The sequence below is a fragment of the Sprattus sprattus genome (assembly GCF_963457725.1).
Source record: "Sprattus sprattus genome assembly, chromosome: 19".
NCBI lineage: Eukaryota > Metazoa > Chordata > Actinopteri > Clupeiformes > Clupeidae > Sprattus > Sprattus sprattus.
Genome location: NC_137917.1, coordinates 23,989,856 through 23,997,850, shown reverse-complemented (window position 1 = coordinate 23,997,850; position 7,995 = coordinate 23,989,856). Strand labels below are relative to the sequence as shown.

The following is a 7,995-nucleotide window of genomic DNA, read 5'->3' as shown; positions in this document are numbered from 1 at the left end:
AACGAAAGAAATAAGGTGGTGGATTTTATTCTCTGAATTAAAATCATGGCAATATCATGCATCGACCTAAAAAGCAGTTTCAGTTGTTATGACGTTTGAAAGGACTTTTACTTGTAATGTGTTGATTCTGTATTTTATATTATCCTTTAATCTGAGAAGCCAAATGCTGTAGGCTATGCTCAGCATTAGACTGCAATAAGAGTATAATTAGCCATAATAAAGCGGCATTTTTTTTATATATAAAGAAGAGAGTCATAGTCTTCGTTTGTTTAAAGTATGATAGGTGGTTAAACAGCTAATGATTTAACAGGAAAATAACCCATTGCCAGCGTCTAAATATTGTCATTGTACTGCCCACACTTGTATACTGTAGCTAGGCGGAAGGATACATTGCCTTCGCTGTGTTCAAGTATGAGCTCTCTGTAAGTCCTTCCTATTTCACCTTAACCCTCGCCTACCAACTTTGCTTTCACAAGTAATGATCCCCTTGCATCGCTCTTGATTGGTTAGGCATGATGAATACCCAGCTTCTATTGGCTACTCATGTGTCAATCATAAAGCGATGCCAATCATGGTAGATTGAACATCGCTTACATTGTATCATTTGACTGAACAAGCTACCTAAATAATTACCTAGTACATCAAGAGGAAAGGATTTTTTGTTACTGATGCAGATACAATTTAAATGGCAGATCGTCTGTTTTTATTTTCATTCTCTTCGGCGCACGTTTAACCAGACCCGTTGAAATAGCGTCTCAACCCTACAGATGTGGAAACAGTACTCCGGGGTAAGTCACTCTTTACCAGCTAGCTCGGCAGCTTGGTGAGCTAGCTAGCCTGCCTGGCTAGCTCATAATTGCACTTTGACATTTACATTTAGCTCTGAACTTAAACCATCAATGTTACTGATTATATTTTTAAGCGAGACAACAGTGTCAAAACAAACTTGTTCGTTATGTCACTCAGTGTAGGTTCTGTTATATGTGGACAGAAAATGAGCTCATGAAATGGAAGACAAGTAGAGCTAGCTAACCTATCGCTCCTAGGCAGCCATCAATTCGATATGGAGGTCCAGGTCTCGTGTTTTATTGCGAGTGTCAAGGGTACATGTTGTTATTATTAACTTACAGAGTTGGCTTGATGGCTTTAAAATGTAGCAATACGCGCACAAGCAAACCAGTGATTATACGTTTACAAAGTACAAGTGTTGCAGGAAGAATTTACGCATTGTTGTCATTGCATTTGTGTGCGCAACAGTCGTGACAGGCAGCTGTCGAAAAGATTAACGTCCTATGAAGTGTCATCGAGATTGCATCTCGATTCAGTATACCTGATGGATATGTTTTGTTCTGTTTTTTTAAAGAGGTGATGTTCATCTCAACTGCACGGCAGTACTTTTGCTATGGCAATTGACTAGGCTATATAGCTGGACATCGAACCTTATTTATTTATTTAGGAAATTAATGTAGGTAATGATAATTACGTTCGTTATTCCAGCATTCAGAATTGTTGACAGGTAGGCTAGCCCACTAGTTTATCAGAAGCCTACTTTTTAGATGCTCTCCTAAATCTACGTGCTCAAAACATTTGACACGTCAAGTTCGGTTGAACCACCTAACGGTACCTGGATGAAACCCACGTAAAAAGTTGCTCATGAAGTACTGGCACCAAATGTGTAACATTATGTAATAATATTTATGCCTCCTGGAGTTATTTGTCAGCGTTATTTCCTTATAACATATGGTCATACATAGGCTAGCATCGTAAACCTTTTTCTACCAACACATTTGGAATATAATTTAGTCTGTAGACTGATTTGATGTTTTCCAAATACAGTAAAAGACCAAATGTCCTAGTTGTTCATGTGAGCTGCCCTGAATTGCCTACATATTTCAAGACCTCACTAGTGAAAATTCTTTGAAGCATATTAGGCTATGTCTCTTGTGAGTGACAGTAACACACTGCCTATTTTTTTTCCGCTGTGAGTGGAAAGCCAAGCTCATTATCAGGCGGGTTGGCTGTGGTCATGCCAGCAGGTAGTGCGTGTTGTGATTCCCAGCAGAGACTTGCATGGCGTAAAACTGAATCCTCGAGCCAGGCAGCAGTCTCACACGCGGGGAAGTCTCAGAGACGGCAGAATGTTCTATAACTGTATTTCTGACTGTTACTCTGAGCTCAAGCTGTCCTATTCAAATCGTTTTCCAATTTATACGACGTGCATGTGGTTTCTGTTTTGTTGTGATGGTCTTGACGTTGTTGTTTATAATGTTTAAAAAAGATGTTGAATGTTTATCAAGATTATTGAGTGGAAACAGCCCCTTTGACTCTGCAGATCTGCCCCATCTTGGCCTGTGGTTTGTTTGGGAAGCATCTGGCCGCTGGTTCTCGCCCATCCTTTGCCCACATGTGTGATGCAATCATGGCTGAGACCATAGGACTGGTGTTTTTCTCTTTACCTAGGAACATTTCATAACTTCTGCTCCTCTGTGTCTGTAAAAGATCAAGAGTGATGAGAGAATAGGTTCTCTTCAGGCAGAACGTCACCAAGAATACTCTCGAGTAGCCTAAGCTCATCTCAGATTTTGTGTGAGTTGTCACTGTAATATTTCAGTGAGACTTTAAGGCCCAGCCACTACACTACGCATGTTCATATCTTTACTTGTCGGCAAGCCTAGAACACAACATGCAGTCAGAGGATAAGGTTTCTAAAGGGCCCGTTTTATAAGTGGGTTTGGCTTTGAATCAGATGTGTTTGCTCAATTTTTGAAGATGAGTGAGGTTAGAATGGCATTTTGTTGGCTATCTGATCCTAGCTTGAAAAAAAAAAATATATATATATATTTATATTATATTTATATATATATATTGTATATATATTTTCACTTCATCATTAGGTGCATCCTTGTTGGCAACAGTATGCAATCTAGAAGATGAGAATAGGCCTAGATAGTGAGGTTTCCTGGGCATGGCGTCAGCAAGCAGGGAGTAACGTAATTTGGTCTCGGCCAGGCTCTGGTTAGTTTTAATGAGGTGGGAAGCTACTTTTACCACACATCCTATAGGATATGTGTCCTGACTGGCATTTGTGAGAATAGCATTTCATTTTTCCAATGCAATTCTGCTATTTATTTATTGAATTTTTTAATTTTTTCACAAGTCCAAGCTAGGTGATTAGAACACCCGTTTCCGGGAAGTTATGCTCTGTTATGTTTCAGTCACAAGCCTTAACTGCAGCGCCTGCGAACAAAGCAACAAAAAAAAACTATTTATTTTAATAATAATCATAATAAATGAGAGAAAAAATACCTGAACAAGGTGTTAATTCACCTTGGCAATACCACCAGCCATACGGTACATGGAGAGAACAGAGCTGCCAAACCTCAGCCAAGCTGCCAAAATGGCCTCCATCTTCCCTTGTCCATGCCATCGGGGGACTACAGTCAAGTGAGGCAGGTACTCTCCAGTAAGGGCAGAGGCCCCCTTACCAGGACTAATCTTTCTTGCAGCAAGCCCTTAATTGAGCCGTCATCAGCTGATCCAGGGGTTAAACATCAATTAAGACAGTGAGTGGAGCAGCACACGAGCGGGGGGGGGGGGCATAGGGCCAGTGGAGCTGAACCCCCCTCCCCCCCCGTGCAGTCATACTCCATCACGTCAGGCGGGAGGAGGAGAGGAGAGGAAAACCATCTCCCATAAGGACAGCCAGACAGAAATCTGTGCTTTTCCTGTTGGTTGTTTGTGTCTGAAACACCCCTCTGGTTTGGGTGATTTGCATATTATCAGAAAACTGAAGTTGAATGGAGAGGAGGATGGCAAGTTTGGTCTTTCTGTGTTGTCTTTAGTGCTTTTCATCGAGTCGGTGTTCTCAGGTGATAATAGGCATTGCTTATTTGGATTTCAAAGGGCACGTTTTGCATGTTACTTACGTTGACAGTTAGAGGACATTTGGTGACAGTGATGCAATGTGGATGATTTTATTTGGCGTTTTCTGATAGGCTGGCAGATTGGCTGTTTGTTCGTTAATATGAAAACAAAACTCGGGTTCATGTTTTGGGTCCAAGGAAATTGTGGCCGCCTGCCGTTTTAATTTTCTCCAGCAATAGGACAAATAATTTGTCTTAAGTGCTCATAAACAGGTAGACCCAGCAGTTGCTGTCAGAATGGTCTCGATGACAACAGGCATAGCAACAATATCGTCTGCAACCAATGCCATAATTGGCTCCTCCTGAGTTCTACTGGCTTTTTAGAACAGAGAGTGAATGATGAGACGCCAGCATCGTGAAGCTCGGCAGATTTGAACTGTTCCGTGGTGGATTTTGTGTGTGAAACTATTTTTTTTTTTTTCACTCTGGTGGTACAATTTTAATGACTGCCACCAAGCCCAGTTGATAAATCTTTGATGACAAATGTTCCCGATAATGGTACAAAAAAAATAAAAAATCAGGTGATTCACTGTGGAAACGAGAAGCCGCTACAGCCGGCTGGCAACAACCCTGATCGAAGCAGCAGGCGTTGGTCTATCTGCAATCCATAACTGATTTACTGACATTTTTCCTAGGCCAGAGATGAATAAAATCTCTGGACTACACAGGCCTGTGGCCACCAGTGGTGTCATCTTACTGAAGTGGTGGCAGCTGTTGCCCCAGAAAAGAAAAAAAAGAAAAATCCCTCCGCACTGACTTCTCTCGCCCACTTAAGGATCTTCGGCTGAAGACCGCTGCCTGCTCAGTAGCATATTCACACAATTTATCACCATTTTATGACAAATGGGGGGTTTAGTGAACTCTAGGCCTAACAGTTAAACCTGCACTGTGACAAAAGAGTATTCGAAAATGGGAATTAATAGGTCACACAAGATTATGTACTGGGGCTCACTGAATGTCTTAATCTCCACTGGCTGTCTAACTACCAATTTAGTGCCTTGTCAGCACACATAGGAGTTGTATAGAGCTATGTTGTATGTAAATAAGAGAATAAAAGATTCATCATGCACACAGGATTGGCTTAGTCAACAGCCTCTGGCAAAACAGTTCCACAGTGCTTCTGTGTTCAGACTGTGCAGTATGCCTCCCCCTGCGTTTGGCTTCACAAAGACCTATGGCCGTGCATGGGTTCATGTTGTTGTGATTTTGTGCGAGAATGGTTTCTCAAGAAAGATATCGAGATGTGTGTGTCTTCCTTACACCTCGCCGCATCTTATATTTGTATTGACCTTGGCATCGGGAACTTGGAATCCGTGAACTTCAGCCACTCTGATCCCACCCACTGCCATAAGGTCCTGGTGACACTCTCTCAAACTGCCTTGGAATATTGTCTTCAAGAACAGACGGCCCAATTGCTAAGTAAGCAGTTACTACTAGGAAGAGCTATGCATGCGGTGTGTGGTATAGTGTTTTCTACAATATCTTCTGTAGTGTCTTCCCAACGTAAACTGACAGTATCCTCTGTAGTGTCTTCCCGACATAAACTGTGCGATACATGACCTAATTCAGGCTAGTTTTGGGAGAAAGAAACATAATCGAAAATGCACATCCATGTAATTCATAGTGGGATTATTGGAGGCCAACCAAAGGACCATCCTAAAACTCCTCAGCTGTGTATACACCGTGGGTCTGCCTGCGACGCCCTTGAGTACTCTGGTTCTCTAGAACATGAATTACGCTGCGAAGCTGCAGGCTTTATCCAGATTAAGTTTTTCTCTCCCCACCCATCCCTGGTCGTATACGTCGTTCCAGCAATAAAATGGTCCTCATCCATAAAGCCTACTCCAATGAACATGCATAGGCCACAGCTAAGGTCACATGCCAATCAGAAAAAAAGCTTTATATAGGTCTGACACAACTTAAACGCACACATAAGATTTATACGGTCAACATTTTACATCATAGGTTGACAGAATGAGTTTTTGGGTTTGGCTATTTACATTTTTACTGAACTGAACTGTGGCTCTGTGCTGTGATGATGAATCATAGAATGTATAGTTGATGAATCATTCCACACAATTGTGACGGCCCCGCCTCTTTTGGGTTGCTGGGCGGGCTGTTTTGCTGTCTCTTGTATTTCAGATCTAACCCACTTCACTATAGTCTTGTAGGGTATTATACCAATAGTATATAATAAAAGATAATGGTGATAAACTTTGTGTGACTGTTATTTGTCATGGTTGAGAGCCAAACGTGACACAATAGTTCTGTGGTGTCCATTAACTTCACAGCTGAGGTTGGAGAGCAATTTTTTGCTGTGTATGCTAACTTCTGCCAGCCACCGTAGGAGCCTTCCCTTCCTCCTTAGTGAAAAGTAATTGGCTGGAAGAGATGCCCATCTTTTTGGTGTAAACATTCATACCTAATTTGGGCTAGCTGCCAATTGGAAACCTTTAGGAGAGTCCCGTCGAATTTGTTTGTTTGTTGATTTCATGCTAGCTCACTGAATTTAGTCATCTTGCTGAACTATTTTACATTTTGTTTTTGCATGAGATGTAGCCGCTTTAAGATACAATGGCACAACTCTTTCCCTGTTTCATGAATGCATTCAGATTGTTGAGTCCATAGCTGGGATAAAGTGTTCAAAAAATGTCTTGTTGTAGATCCGAGCTGGTCAGTCAGTTAACACATTTCTCCTGACACACACTATAAGTAGCCTCTCATGACGCATCATCAGATGGCATTGTCTCTATTTAGAGGAGAGAAGTGGTTTTAATACGCTGATTTGCAACACACCGCTGTTCCTGGGCTGACACGAGTTCAAGACTCTTGCATGAAACCTGTTTAGAATGTGTGCATTTATCGTTTCTCAGCATCAAACTCTCATGCGCACACAACAAAGACTCTGTCTTAATCTGATGTTTCTACTAGAGAATTGTTGTTGTTTGCATACCAATGCGGATCATAAGACATCAATGAAGTCAAATTGCCATGGAAAAACAATGTGAAGCAAGACTATTACACTGTCTGCATTTGCATGGCAAGATGGTCTGTGGCTTAAATGGCTTGTTCTTGAGAAAAAAAAGGTAAGAGTGGAGGAATTGGGCGACGGAAACCTTGTGATTGCATATTCAATGAATCAATACCAATTACTCCCCAGTGTCATAGGTTTTCAGTCTGTGTGTAATGACATTTTTTGGCACGCTGGCTTTCTTCTCAGGCAGTTTGAACATTTCCGAGAGAGCGGGAGTGGAGTGGAGAAGGGGATGGCCCGCTGGTCATAGTTTCCAGACCATAATGGGTTCCTGTTTGACCAACTTTTGCGTTTTTGTGGCGCTCTCCCTACATCCCATGCTAAATAGACACGGAGGAGTTGTTGTTTTTTTGTTGATATCATGATCAGCACACAGCACACAGCTTGTGGATGGTTTTTGGTGGACCGGGAGGAGGAGGAGGAGGGGGGGGGGGGGGGGGCGGGGGGGGCTGCCCAGGGTGTCATCGTTGTGACTGAGGATTTCAGACGGTTGCTTGATTGGCAGACCGTAGTGGTGAAAATGTCTTGTGACCTGATTTAAAGAAAAATGAAACATGAAATCCTGTTCTCAGTATAATTTTTATCTTAAAAAAAAAAAAAGAGAGATACAGAGTCGTAGAGAGTTCACCTGAAGGTAGAGAAGTATTTTAAAATGTGTGTGTGTTCCACAAAAGTGTGTATGCGCATGTGGGACTACGGGGGAGCCTGGGGAGGGGCGGGGGCGGGGGTGGGGGATAGAGGCATAAGTGGCTCCAGATATGGTTGGTATTAGATCAGATGGCACCCGGGCATGGGCACTGCTGCAGGAGCGGATGGACAGCATGGCACTGGGGCTGCTGGCACTGGAGAGGCCTGGCAGAGGACTGGCAGAGGAGGCAGGCCAGGACGAGGGGACGAGGGGGCGAGGGGAGCGCACGGGGTTACAGTGGCGTGGGAGCAGGGGCTGGCCAGCACTCCAGCACAGCTGAAACAGCAAAGCGCCCGGGCCTGGAGATGAAACTCTACACCTCTCCCTCTTTCTCTCTCTCTCTCTCTCTC

General features: G+C 42.9%; 1 protein-coding gene across 11 annotated transcripts in view; it reads left to right on the top strand.

The window, feature by feature from the left end:
* Positions 1–572: 572 nt before the first annotated feature.
* The window catches only part of mef2d (myocyte enhancer factor 2d), a 66,957-nt gene continuing 59,534 nt past the window's right edge, over positions 573–7,995 (top strand). For all 11 annotated transcript variants that reach the window (XM_080858374.1, XM_080858365.1, XM_080858372.1 and 8 more), the window contains exon 1: positions 573–788. The gene's annotated coding sequence lies outside the window, so the exon portion shown is untranslated. The remainder of the gene's footprint in view (positions 789–7,995) is intronic.